Here is a 15,599-nt window from a genome sequence, read left to right on the forward strand (position 1 = left end):
AGAAGAAGAAGAAGAAGAAGAAGAAGAAGAAGAAGAAGAAGAAGAAGAAGAAGAAGAAGAAGAAGAAGAAGAAGAAGAAGAAGAAGAAGAAGAAAGGGGCCCATTTGACGCCAATGGTATTATAGACAGTATTTTTGCATGGTGAGTTTAGAAATATTTTCTCAGGACAGATTATAGCTATGAAACACAGCTAGTTTTCCTTCCTCCCTCTTCTGTGCTCCCTTCTCCTTCCTTCTTTCTCCTCCTCCTCTTCCTCTTTCTCCTCCTCTTCATTTCTTCCTCCTCTCCCTACTAAAAGAGCTTTTGTCTCATCTTCAAGCCACACTTTACCAACACACACTGTGACAGATGCTGGCATGGCCTGGCATGAGGGGTGGGGCTTGATATCCTTGTGGCCACCTCTTCTAAGGCCAGTCTTGTGAATGAAGGGACCCAAAACATCCAACCTGGAAATGCTTTCGCAGTCAATAAACATTCAGGGTTATACTTTTTTTGAGGACAATTTTAACTCTGTATGCTGAGAATCCTATTCGTGTCCCATTACCTCCTGTCTCCCACTCTTCCTTCTTGGGTGTTCTATCAGAGCGCCTGGACCTCCAGCTGCCTGTGGCCCACTGGAGTTGCTTCTCTGATGAAGAAGCCATTTCCCAGCGCCTACTGTGACCTGCCACCTTCTCAGCTTCAGGAGTTGTTTCTGAAGCAGTGAGGATAAGGCTGAGGTTGGAACTCACTTACACTGCTTAAAGGGACTCCGTGAGCAAACCTAGTCACTCGATTTAAGGAAGCCAGGCTCCTGACTAAGCAAGAGGGAAATGACCTATTTTAAACTCAATGCCTGAAAATGGCCACTTCTCATTCCAAAGTAGGGAAGCTGAAAGTGAATCAGAGGGGAAAAAAATGAATGCTCTCCCCATAACCTGTCCATTAAAGCAATGGCAAGACCTTGGGTAATGCCTTTCAACGTATTCACAAGAAGACAAAGGGCATTTGTCTATGTAGTTCTCTGTAAGAGGTCCCTTGACAATTGAGAGGGTTTCTAAAGGCATAAGGGAAAATGTCTTTATGCAGATTTGTAACGAATTCTTCTCGAATTTTCTCCTTCTCTTTTTCATGTTTCACTTCTAGTTCTGATGGCCATCTATGAACTATTTCCCCCCTTAAATATAAATGGAGACTGATGTGTCCACACAACTGAGATTGAAATTAAAAGTGAGATGTAAGCAAAGCTAGCCAAGGCCCTGGACTCAAAGAAAAGGAATTCACTCTTTGTAAGCTTTAAATGAAGAAATGTTAATGGCGGAAACACTCTTGATGGAGACCTGGGCACAGTTTCAAGACTTACCCTGGCTCTGGCAACACTGGCCACCTCTTAGATGAAGGGGCGAGGGAACGAGGGAACATTACCAGAACACCGTTAGAAGTGTGATGGAGAAAAGAGTTTCCAGGTGCAGCTTTGGCGGTTTAAAGCAGCCACACAAGATGCAGAGCTAACACGGGGGAGGAACAAAATTAATATCATGGCTTCTTGGGCCTCCAGTTCATCAATCATCTGCCAGTTTATCCCAGGGGCCAAAAGTAATCAGTAACCTGCTAGCAGGTTTAGGGATTGCAGACGCTTGCTTCCTGAGGCACAGAACAGAGAAGATGCCACCTGTGAGAGGGAATTTGGAGTGGAGAGAAAGGCGTACCCAACCTCCAACTTCCTCTTTACTTAAGGTATAAGATGAAATCAACCATAGGGTCTGTATACAAACCTGCTTTGGGAGAGACAAGTGCTATAGACAGAATGGTCTTGCCCTCAGCTCCTGCATTGAGTGTGACTGCCCCCTGGAGATGAGGTTCACTAGGATGTGAGGAACAGCATGCTCTTTCTGAAATCCACACCGTGGGTTTTATTCTTGTGAGGTATTAAGTCGATTGGAGCCTAATTGTACCATGTTGTTGGGAGGCAGAATCCGGGTGTTGACTACAAACAGAGTGTATCATCAGGATGGAACTGTCGAAATTCAATATTGTTTTTTTTTTTTTTTTTTTAAAGAAGAGGGAGGGAAGGAGAAAAGGAAACACACAGTCTTAGACAGACAGACAGACAGACAGTCAGACAGACAGACATACAGACAGACACATACCGAGGTTGAGGAGGGGAGAGATCCACTCATGCATGCATGAGCTTCCTTCCTTCCTTGCTGCACACCACCTTAGAACTCTGCCAGTAAAAAGACTACTAGCGTAATTCAGAGCCTTGTTCTCCTGTCTCCAGATCTGTGATCCAAAATAGTCTCTATTCGTACACTTGCCCAGGCTCTGGAATTCTGTTTTTAACAATAGAGGGGAAAAAGCAGACAAAGTTTAACACCTAGTCAAGGTGAATGTTAAAGTGGGAGGTGATGGCGATACTGTAGTCTCAGAAGATGAGGGAAGATCCATTGTCCCACTCATCATTCCTCTGTCCCCTCTGCCTCTCACTAGAGACCTGACCCCACCTCCACTGCATAGGAGGGAGATGACCATCAGCAAGCTAGGAGAAACTTCTTCAGAAACTGCATTAGCCAGCAATGTTACTTTGGACTTTCCAACCTTCAGAGCTAGAAAAAAAAAAAAAAAAAAAAGAATTCCTGGTACCGATGTTTTTTACTACAGAAGCATAAGCAGAGTGAGAGGGAAGTCAGCCTGGGCTTTCTGTCACCCAGACCTAGATATTAGGGTTTAATTTCTCACTTAACACTGTCTGGTTTAGAGGGTAAGTGCGATAGTTTCTACAACACAGCTTTCTATAAAAGTCACAGCTTTTCTTGCGTAGCTTGTTTCTTATGCTGTCATCCAATCGGGAAAATTCTCGTCCACCATGTCTTTCTCTAGTATCTGTATTTTCTTATGATATAGTAATAAGACATAAGCCAGGCCCTGTAAGTTTAATGTTTCCTAAACTCTACTCAGAATGAATTCTGAGTCATTTCTTCCACTGTATTTTCCAGTTGTGGCTTGTCTCTTTAGCTGGGTATGTTGTTCAATTTCTACTCACTATTAAATTTCAAAAATCACATCTTTCCATCTTAAGTATTGTTTTCATGAAGATTTCTGTTGTCAGAATAAAACACCAAGACCAAAAGCAACTTGGGAAGTAAAGGATCTATTTAGCTTATTTAGCATAAAGGGTCTGTTTAGCTTACTGCTTTCAGGAGATACTCCATTACTGAGGGAAGTCAGGACAGAACTCAAGTCAAAACCCTGGAGGCAGAAATTCATGCAGAAGCCATAGGGAAGTGCTACGAACTTGTTGCTCATGGCTTGCTCAGCCTCCATTCTTACAGCATCCAGGACCACCTGCCCAGGAGTGACACTGCCCACAGAGAGTTGGGACTACCCACATTTGTCACTAATCAAGAGAAAGTTCGAGAGGCTTTCCCACAGACCAATCTCTGGTGGTGGCAGTCTCCGTTGAGATTTCTTCTTCCTACATCTTGTGCCAAGTTGACATAGAACTCCCAGACCAACTGTTTTTGCAAATTTTACATTTAAAATAAATTCTGTCTGGTCAATTTTGGCAGTCCATATTCATTGCTCTCATACTTGCTGCCTTTCTTTTAAAAGAAGCTCTAAATATGGGGCATTCTTATTCGTGCTGAGTTCAGTGTTTCTACTATCTATAGTCCTTGTGAGTGCGTGCTTCCTATTGGAGTTGGTGGTTTTATTTCCTGATGCATTTTATACTTTTCTTGTTCTTCTGAGGTTAGGCTTGATGAGACTTCTGTGGGGGCTATTCTGAGTCCTAGACTGAGAGAGTACTTCTTCAGAGAATACCACCCACCAGCTGGCACAACCAATCAGCTAGCAAAATAAATTCAGAGTATAGACCCAAATCAGGGTCAACATGTGTTCAAAATCTCTTTGCAGATATAGCTTTTGACTTGTTAGCTTGTTTTGTGTTCTGTTTTGTGTTTTTCCAAATCAAGGTACATTTTCTATACTAGGAAACTAACCACTTAAGAATACACTTAGTGGAATTTTTTAAATTCAGCCCTACAGAAGGGTCACTTCTGAATATACTTCCAGGATGCTTTCTCAACTGTAAATGGAAACCCTTTGCAGAGTAGCAAGCAGTTTCTCCCCACTATCTGCTCTCTCTAGTCCCAGTCAATGACTAAAGCACCTCCTACACCTATAGAGTTGCCTGTTCTGGATGTGGCGTATAAATGGAATCATATAGCATTTACTGTTACAATCTAATCTCTGTTTCCAGGTGGGGTAGTAGAGATCAAACCCTTATACATGTGAGGCAAGTGACAGACACTGAGCTAATCCTCATCTCTATATGTTGTAATTACTGGGAAGAAGAAAGCTGCCTTAAACATTCAAGCACACGTTTTTGATAGAACCCATAGATGGCTTAGGGTATCATTGTCATCTTCCGAATAGTGTCTTCTAATTCAGGAACAAAATAGGTTCCTCTGAGTGTTTATACCTTATATGGTTTTTTATTGGCATTTTTGGTAGTGCAGTGTTTGTTGTTTCTTGGCTTAAATGTATTCCTAAGTATTTTGTTCTTTGTAATGCTCCGTATTGGAAAAAAAAAAAAAAAAAAAGGAGTGTCATTTTCTTTTTAGATTGCCCTTTGTGACTGTGTAGAGGGACCTGTGATTTGGACAGATTGAACTGTGTCTTGCTAGATTGCATTATTAATTTGTTTACTGTTTTTGTTTGTTTGTTTTGCTTTCACCATACATCACAAAGGGAAGAGTCCATTTCCCTTGATGCCTTCCTTGGTATGACAGACACTCGATCTTGTTCCTAAGCATTTCATGGAGGCTCTTTTTTGGAATTCCAGTTTTACCCAAGGGTTCGGCTCATATTCAGAAGCCCACAGTTTTATGCTTTCCAACTCCATGTGGTCTGTGGGTCTCAAAGCTCCTCTTCACATGGTTCTAGAAGACATGTGCAGCTCTGCCAGTTCTCCTTCTCCTGGATTCATGCTTGTGCTTGATCTAGCCATTCTTGCTGGCTTGACAGTGTATGCATGGGTGTGTTCCCATGTGCTTTTGTATTTTCTTCAGCGTTTTAAATGCTTCTCAGTCAACAGGTTTTGCAGGATCACAGTGTATTTTCCACATCTGGTAGTAGCACTTTTAAGTTGGCTTTGTGTCTGGAAGGGTGCGTACATTAAAAGGCCTTATACGTATGAAAATCATAAGATGAGGCTTTTTTTCTGTGTACATATTTTGCCATGCAGATGTCATACATACACACTGATGGAATGTGGAGGAAATGTTCATTCATGCATAGACCAGGTGGCATAATCAAGAAGTGTGATGACAGACTCTGAACTGCTCTTGTGGGAATGCTCTGGGAAAAAGAAATCCTGCCGACAGTGCAGAATCTCACTCAAACGTCAGAGCCATATTGCCTTTTCCCCATAGGGCGCTCCCCAACATGACACCAACCAGGTGACAGGATCACAGCTTTTAGAAGGGCACACACACACTGTGTTTGGTCATATGTCACTGCTGCCCATTAATTGGTAGTAAAAACAAAACTTAATAGCAGTAACCTGGAACCGTTGTGCCCAGGTGGGTCCTTTGTTGTAAGATTTGGCAGCACTTAAAGACCATGGAGTTTAAGTTCCAAGTAAAACCCCATACTGACTAGGAATGGGCAAACTCAGCCTTAAGCCAACAGAATCGCAGTCCAAGAGAGAACAAATTTCATCATGAAGATGACTGAAGTAAGCTAAGTGAATAGAATCTGCAGAAATGTTTTTCTGCAAGTCGACCACAGACACCATGTCCTTATCGATCCAGGCCCAGCATTGAGCATCTCATGTCTGTCCAGCCTCGTGATTTTGCTCTGTAGAAAGGCTGAGGGATGATAAATTATAGCTATAAGGCTTCTCATTCAGAACAGTCAGCTCTTGGGCCAGTGAGATGGCACAGCAAGTAATAAGGGCTAGAAACCCAAGGATGTGGAAAAAAAACAACTTCTGAAAGTCATCCTTGGACTTTCACACGTGTGCCCACACTTGTACATGTACATCATATTGTATACATGTGTGCACACATACACATGCGCACCTGCGCACACACACACCACACACAGATTGAGAAGTAAGAATGGATGCTGGAGCAGTGCTTTGTTGGTTAAGAGAACTGGTTGCCTTCACTGAGGGCCTCCACTATATTCATAGCACCCACACGCTGGCATGCAGTTTTCTGTGACTCCAGGGACAAGGATCCAGACTCTCTTCTGACCTGCATAGGCACCAGACACGCACACAAGATACCCAGATATACATACAAGTTAAAGATCTGTACACAAAATGAAACATAAAAAAATAAGTCTTCTAGATACTTTTTTGTTTACATGCTTTTTATGTAAAAATCTTAATGTTGGGCAAGATATATATGATATGTTATATATATATATATATATATATATATATATATATATATATAGAGAGAGAGAGAGAGAGAGAGAGAGAGAGAGACTATATCTCATTTTTATGTAACCGATTTTAACCATGAATGAGCTTTGCCTACTTACTATTTCTTTGCCCTACAAGCAAGAAATAGCATTGTGTGGCTTTGGGTTAGAGACAGTGGAAGCTTTCTTTTGCGTTTGGACTTGGACTTACTATTAGAACAATTTGGGTCAGACTTACTGTACATGAATGTAATAGTTACATCATTATATTATAAGCAGCTAATTGTATTGCCAGCACTGATGAATTATTCATGGCATAATCACATAATTTACTTGGCAATGATGTTTTATTTTGCATGCTAATTTGGACATGGTACATTTTTCACATTTTGATCTAGAGATGATCTCGGATAATGACCTGTTTGTGGATATAGGGACTTCCAGTGACCTCAATACTCCATTTTCTCTAAACATTGTTTCATAATGTGTATATTTTACCCGTGTGCTATAGGTCAGTGAGAGTCAGGGCACTGTTAATAATTTCTCTTAAGTCCCTCTAATTATCATTTATTAAGCATGTTTCCAAAAGAATTTTTTTTGAACACAAAACATTGTGTTGACCAGGATCTTACAATGGCAAGCATTCTGGTTTTTACCTTCTTCACTCAAACTTCCCAAGCCATCACTCTCCTCCAGCCTGCTCAGTCTCCTGGAGTCTTTTCATTTCATTATGCTTTTCCAACCTGCACTCTAATCCATTCACCACAATAAATCTCCTGGGAGTAACCCGCAGTTTTATGTATAGGGCAATGATTCACCATTTACCAGCGCCTAGCTGTCTTAATGGTCTCCCTGTCTTGTCCTTCTTACCTCAAATCTTTGCACAGCTGTCAGATGAATTCGTCTACAGCTGCTGATTAAAGCACACGCTCCCCCATACAAAAGCACGTCATGGTTTATTCTGTGCTCCCCATGAAATAGCTCTCCTTCACTTTTAAGACTTCCCTAAAGTATCTACTCTTTGAATGATTTTATTTCACTTGAATCCCATGGAGCCTACTTAGTTCTCTGCAAATCCCTCAAGTTTATAACGAGATCCACACTTCCTCCTACCTGGGATTTCCTACATTAACCTGTACAGGTTAAGCACCCACCATCAGCTCTGGGTGAGGCACAAGGGAAACCTATTCATCAGGACACCCTTAGCACTTCCATCCTTAAGCATTTTATCAATTACATCCTCGTAGTATTTAATTTTACTTTCCTTAAAAGATTGCAACCATCTTGTCTGGAAGCCTGAACCATACTCTATAGACATACTATTTTTCTTTTTGATGGGACAGAAGAAAATTAACAATTCTTAAGTACTAACAAGCATTTATCTTATTTGACTCTTATGTCTGCCCACCATGGCAGGTGTTGACATGTCCATAATACCAATAATAATACCAAATCTAAATGGTCAGGCCACATTTCAGACAGAATACTGATATTCTAAGAAAAATATATTTATCATAACAACATGATGGCGATTTTTATTATGTCAGAATATATGTAGCTATTTCTCCTCTGTTTTCCGAATTAAAAATATGTGTCCATTTGTGAGAATGATGGGACAACTGCAATATCTACCTTCTACCTGATTGGTGGGATGGATTTATTTCATGTAGACGGCATAGACATGAGACACTTTCATTACTGAATGCTGAAATTATGGAATGCAAATGAGAGGATGAGAGCCCCATTCAGATGAGAAAAACCATTCTGAAGTGAAGAAAATTTATAGAATATATATATATATACATATAAATTATATATAAACATACACACATATATATAATATATACATATACATAAAATGTAACTATAACTATCCCCCTTGTGATATACAAGCAGGAATACACACACACACACACACACACACACACACACACACATATATATATATATATATATATATATATATATATATATATATATATTGTGTATGTATACATACATACACACAACCACATANATATATAAACATACACACATATATATAATATATACATATACATAAAATGTAACTATAACTATCCCCCTTGTGATATACAAGCAGGAATACACACATATGCACACACACACACACATATATATATATATATATATATATATATATATATATATATATGTATGTATATATTGTGTGTATGTATACATACATACACACAACCACATACACATATACCTGACAAATGTTAGAATGCAATAGTCACAATCATTATTTCTGCATACACAAAATTATTTCTATGTCTAACCTTTATGCTCATTTTCCAGGATTTTATTTTTATATAATTATTGTTCAGACTCATCTCTACTTTTCTGTGTGTGTGTGTATGTGTGTGTGTGTGTGTGTGTGTCTGCTTACATAATTGGGTTTAAATGTTTCAAATTAAAAAAAAAAACATGGTTTTCAACTCAAGTTTTTTTGAAGGGATGCAATAACTATACTCAAAATTACACAAAGGAAAATTAGGAACATGTCTGTTTTGTTTCTAATGTGTCCACAGCACACTGCAGTATGCCTCGCACCTTGCAAAGGTTCAGTGAATGCTTCTTAGTCACATCGATGAATACTTATGTGAGATTGCAAATTTAAGTAAAACCTAAGTTTTGTGAATTCCATCCATCAGTGGGGACACAGAGTCACCTAGAGAATCACCTATTTATATTATTGTCTTTGGTGGGGGGGGAGAACCACTTTCCAGTTTTACTGATAGAAGTGATTTTTAGTTTCTCTCCCTAATCTTTCTGACATTTCAGGGGGCAGTTGTTAATCTGGCTGCGAGTCTAGCAAGCCAAGACTCTCCTGTCATGACCCTTGGATCCACAGAGGCAATGTTCAAGAGTTAAAACACTGTTGCCATGGTCACTGCTGTCATGACCACAATGTGCTAGTGAAACATGCCTGAAGAACCAAAGGTGCAGGGTCATTGTGTAGTAGGAAGGATGCCCTGTATATGTCAGGCTTAACTTATCCTCTCAATGTCAATGCTGCCGATTGCCAATGGTTAGAACAGTTGGTACCTCACATCCTGAGTCACCTCTAGAAGCTGGAGACCTGAGATCTTATTAGTCCAGGGTCTATCACCATGGCAACTTACAGGTGAGGGTCTAATTTCTTCACCTTGCTTCCTGCTTGTATGCCACAAGGGAAATAGTATCCTCCCTGCATCATTCATGTTGATACTAGTGCTGCCTCAAATGGAAGATATTTTGTCTCCCTCTCTGGAGAATTTGCCCTGCTTAGGATGTGATTCAAACACTGCTCCTTCTCTGGGGTATTCAGCCAGGGATCCTAAAGCAATTTTGCTTGTGTTTATAACAGCTATACCACTTTGTTTAATGGATCATTTAATTTATCTGTCAACTATGGTTATTTGGTTTACTTTCCATAGTTAGTAGCACAGTACACACATACCTACTAACCTTTTCACCCATTAGACTCTCTGGATTGCTCTGGACCAACAGATTGGGAAAGATTTCTTTTTAGAGTCAGTTCTCTCCTGTCTTTCCTCTTCCTCCTGTGTTTGGCAGCATGCTCTTCTATCTGCAGCACATCAGAATGGCTGAACTATTGTACTAGATGGATTGCAGCCTGACATTGTTGTTTATGTAAACAAGTGCCTACTACACTCCCTAATAGGAGTAAAAGAGCATTGCGGCTTAAATGTGTGTAACAACAGTTACATTGGAACTTAAACCTCAATGACATAGTAGTAAGAGATGAGACATTTAGGAGGTGACTAAATTATAAGGTCAACAATCTTATGAATGGAGTTCATGATTTATTTATCATCTATGTTTTCCTTTATGGGAAGAACCAATTTCTTTTTAGCCTTTCCCCTTCTGCCATGTGAGAATATCATAAAGGAAAGACAGTACCAATGGAACTGGCTCTCCTCAACCAGTAAGCGTGCTGGCTCTTTGGTTGTGGACTTCTTAACTTTTGAGTGTCAAGGTAATCAAGTCTTGTGTATAAACTATTAAGGCTCAGATATACAGGAGCACATATAGACTAAGACAAGTAGCTATTTTAAAATGTTAGAGTTGTGCTATCTTCAATGTAACCATGAAACAAAACTCATATAACTTTTAAAAGTCCAAGAATTAAGACTTAAAAAAGTATTGCAGGTGAGAGCATTAGTACCAGGGAGAATTGGTCTCTGTTAGCACTGACTTCTGCATTGTGTGGACAAAGTACTGTTGCTATAGGTAGATTTATTTTCTCTTTTAAAATGCTTTTAAAATAATGCTTTGAAATTTGTGCTTATATAATGTGAATTAAAAGCACACTAGTTAAATATTACTTTATTAAACCTAGAATGTTTCAGATAAGGCTATTATTCACATACAGCATTCTTTTCAGCTGAAAGCCTGTAATTGTTTATGCTGGTTTTTTTTTTTTTTTTCATTTCTTCTTTTTCTTTTTTTCCCCCTAGTGGACATGAGTTACAATCATGTGACATGAGGGACATTCAATGGAGAAAGTGCCCCCACCAGATTGGTCTATGGGCAAGAATGTAGGAATAGTTTTCATATATGACTGATGTGAGAGGACCTGATGTATGTTGCCACCCTTGGGCAGATGGTCTTTAGTATAAGAAAGTAGGCTTAATGTGGGGGTGAGCTTAGTGGGGGATTGTGGGAGGATAGTAGGGCATACCTTTGATCCCAGCCCTTGGGAGGCAGAGGCAGGTAGATCTCTGGCTTAGAAACCAGTCTGGTCTGCAGAGTGAGTTCCAGGACAGCCAGGGCTACACAGAGAAACCACATCTCGGAAAACCAAATCAAACCAAACCAAACCAAACCGAACTAAACCGAACCGAACCAAACCAAACCCAACCCAACCCAACCCAACTGAACCGAACCGAACCGAACTGAACCAATCCAAACCAATAACAGCAACAAAACCAGGACCAAACCCCAAAACCCCAAAACAAAAACAACCTCTCCTCTCCCCCAAAATGAGTTCAGGCTGACAAGCCATGAGGAGCAAGCCACTGGGCAGCATGCGTTCATGGCCACTTCACTTCCTGCTTCCAAGTCCGTGCCTTGACTTCCTGCCCTGACTTCCGTCTGATTTGGACCTTGATAGAGGAATGAAGGCTGAAGTAAATCCTTTCTTCCCCAAGTTACTTTGGTCATGGCATTTTATCACAGCAATAGAAAGTAAGACACTACTTAGTTGTTTTGTTTGTTTTGGTTTTTACTTTTCTGCATTGGAAATTATAATTTTTTACTACCTCTTGGTCTATGTTTATATGATGCTTTGTTTACTTAACAATCATAGGGGGCCTTAGTTAATGCAAACATTCTATCTTGGATGTAAGTAATATTTTACATATGAAATATTTGTAAAGTTGTTTAATGTTTGGTTTTTGGTAAAGCCACAATACCAAGAATCTCATTATACTCAATGGGCCATACACAAAAAGAAGACATAGAAGTGGGAAAGGTTCTAGAGGGAGGGAGAGCAGTGATAGAGGAGGTTGAGGGGCTGTCAGTGCAGTTTGAAAAGAATTGAGAGATGGCTAAAAGTCCCTTCTGATAATGCATAAAACCACAAAACTATTTTAACAATGGAAAAAATTAATCCCTAGTAACAACTAGGAGAAATGAAATCTCAAACAGAAGGTGACAAAAATCTCTACACATGTTTTTTTACTATATTGTTTCCAATTCTCCCCAGAAGAACCGTACTTGGCAGAGCCCTAAATGAATTTAAAAAATAATTTATCCTAAAAGTAATGAAGAAAAACTAGTCGCTATTATTTTCAAAGGAAACATCTAGGGATGCAAATGAATTCTATCATTTGATAATTAATCTGTTAGGTGGAAACCAAAGTTGGAGGGGAATCATTCTCCATATATGGCTATGAGCTTTTAGTAACAAATGAGGAAGATACTATATTACTGAGGATTGATGAATCATTTAAGACACCCAAGAGATCTAAAAGAAAAGGAAAAGAGAAAAAGGCTAACATGCTGAAGTCCAGACTTTATTACAAGAAGCTAAGACCAATTGTCAAATAATTTGATGACTAATGCAAGTACACATCTTGACATGTATAGTGTAGGCATTGTGTAAGGCCCTTCACTTGCACACCCTCAGTTCATCTCCATAAAGCCAGGGTTATCTTCTGATGTCTATTCCAATACTTGAGCTGATGCTTAGAACATTCAAGGGATTTCTCCAAGCCCTAAGATAATGGAATTGTGGGGAGAAATGTAACATAAGATAAACTATATATACCTTTTAAAAGTCTTATGAAAATAAGTCAGAAATAACGTTAATAGCAAAGAAAAAAACCTAAAGTATCCAAAAATAATACAGAAGTTTCTAAAATGCACCATCATCGCCATTATCATGAGGAGGAGATGGGGGACCCTGATGTTTCTGGCCTATTAAGTGTCAACTTGAAGAGAATTAAGAGATTAATGTCATTGGCCACAGCTTTGGAATAGTAAAATAATTATATTTTAGGTAATCTTCCCCATAATTCAGAAACATAATCACTTACTGGAAACTTTATAGTTTCTTGTTAAAATTTTTAGATAATAACATAATTAGGGGAAGTGGATTTCTATTTTCAGCTGCTATATTATATATGTGAAAATATGTGTATGTGTGGTTGTGGTCACTTTTAAATGAAAAATTTTAAACATTTTGAGAAATGTGCTGTTGGGGAGTTTTATCATTGTGTGTACATCACACAGTACCTCCATAAAATCTAAGGGCTCTGACATCATTCAGCAGCATAATTTTAAAGGGCCCTTATCATATATTCAGTCTGTCATCCAAATATACCACAATCTCGTGAAGATACACTATACACACATATGCTAGCATCAATTAAGTTGCTATGGAATAGGGTGCTATTTCTATCGTAAGACATTTATTTCGAATTAATTTTCACACCACATAAACATGCCTTATTGTACAGAACTTTGGACTAAACCCAAGCAGGAGATGAAGCCAGTTCAACTTAACTAAGCCAGGCTGGCCAGCATGTGGCTGAGGAGAAATGAAGGAAAGGCGAGAGAACAGAAGGTTTAATCGATGTCACTGAACACCTAGAGAAAAAAAAAAAAAAGAGCTATTTTCGCTAAATTTAGGGGACTAAAAATATGGAATGCACAATTACACTTGATTTTTCAGATAAATAAAGCACAATTTTTAAGTTAAATATGTCCACAATGTTGCATTATATATATTCGCATTAACATTTATCCATTGCTTGTTCCCTAAGGGAAGGCTCCCGTGGGAGAAACGTAACCTACATCGGATGCCAATGGCCACATGTCCTCCTTGACTAAACCGGCCAGCTCGTCCTGAGCTGAAAGGGATGATGAATATCGAGGCCACTTTTGCTCACTGCTCAGTACTGACAAGCTATTGATAGCCAGGCATGGCCAAATTTTCACTAGTTTCCAAAAAGTCAGGAACTACATTTAGAAAAAGCCACTTGCTTACAGTGAGGTTGTCTCTCCAGTAACCTCAAGTATCGGGAACACAGCTGAGCGCAGGAAGCAAGGTGGGGAAAGGCCTCTGAGGACTCAAAATAGAAATCACATGCAAACGCCCAGGTTCTTTTCTTAGAGAAGAGTCCCTTAGACTTGCACTCAGGCTCATTTTTGCTCTCAGTAAGTCATCACCCGAGTCCATTTGGTTGTTTAATATGGAACCCACGGAGACAGAAAGAAATTACCAACTCAGCAGAATGGCTAGGCACAGTACAGATGAGCCACATGGAAGAAAATCTGAAACACAGCCCCCACCCCACCCCACCCCCACCTCCAAACCCCTCCACATACACAGTGGACAAAGTAATCTTCAGAAAAGTGTTGAAGAAGCTATACTATAATGGTATCAGTAGTTACTTATTTCTTTGTGTGTGTGTGTGTGTGTGTGTGTGTGTGTGTGTGTGTGTGTGCATGTGTGTCCATACACATGGAACCAAGATGTTACCCTCAGAGGTTGTTCCTAGGAACTAGTCAACCTTGGTGTTTCAATACAGCTTTTCTCACAGGAGCCTGGGACTCACCACTTAGGTTGTGGTCTAGCGAGTGAGGCCCAGAATTCTGCCTGTGTCTACCTCCCCAAGCAATACGACTAAAAGCCTTACTGTTTCTTGTGGTTTCCTACCAGTTTCTCCTACTCAATTGTAAACTCGATGAGATCAAGAAAGTGTATTTGAAGCCTTGAGCCACTAGTATGTCTAGCAATATGTAGAACACTAATGCTGAGTGGATATTAGTTGTAAAGTTGGTGGAAGTCAAAATGCATAAAACTCCTACAGGCAGCCAGGAAGACAAAGGTCCAACTCTCTAAGCCACTGTCGTGTCAGGTCAAGGGTGCACTTCAGTCTGCTTTGATCATTGTTATCAGAGTGTACTCTGAACCAATGAATCAAATTATCACCATACTTGCATTCTGTGCTTGGCAAAACACAGAAGAGAGTCATTCAGCTCTTAAAACAGCAGATTTACAATCACCGGAGATAGAGAAAAGGGAAATTACCAACTAGACAGAACAGTTTGGAGTATGGATGAGCCCCATGAAAGAAAATCTGTAAAACACACATACAAGTACAGATAAACACATGAGCACGTGCACATTCGTAGACAAGCTGACACAGAAATGGAAGTTTGGAATTAAGGTGACTGAATACGTAGAACATGATGACAGCAAAGTTTAGGGAATAAAGATACAGAAAACATCATTAACATTGAATTTCAGATAAATGAGACTTAACCCTTTGCTATGATTATGTCTTCAATATTGTATTATATATAGTCACCTTCCATTGATTTCACATGAAATCCTCTAATTTCTCAGAGGTCTGCCTTACTAGTCAACTAAAGTGGATGAAGATCTAGGCAGTATACCAGTTATCCCTATTGCACAGATAAAAACTATCTGTGTTAGTTGAGAAGGAGCTTGTCTGTGCACTAGAAGAAACTACAGCCTCAACATGTAACGATTTATATGCCTGTTATGATCCATAATCATCTTTACAAGTAAGTTTAAAACTGTGAAATATCCAAACTGTACTTTTTCATTTTTTGAGTAACATATCAAATAAAGGATTTTATTATGGACTTTCATACACACACACACACAGAGAGAGAGAGAGAGA

Source organism: Mus pahari, chromosome 12 (assembly GCF_900095145.1).
Source record: "Mus pahari chromosome 12, PAHARI_EIJ_v1.1, whole genome shotgun sequence".
In the NCBI taxonomy this organism is placed as follows: domain Eukaryota; kingdom Metazoa; phylum Chordata; class Mammalia; order Rodentia; family Muridae; genus Mus; species Mus pahari.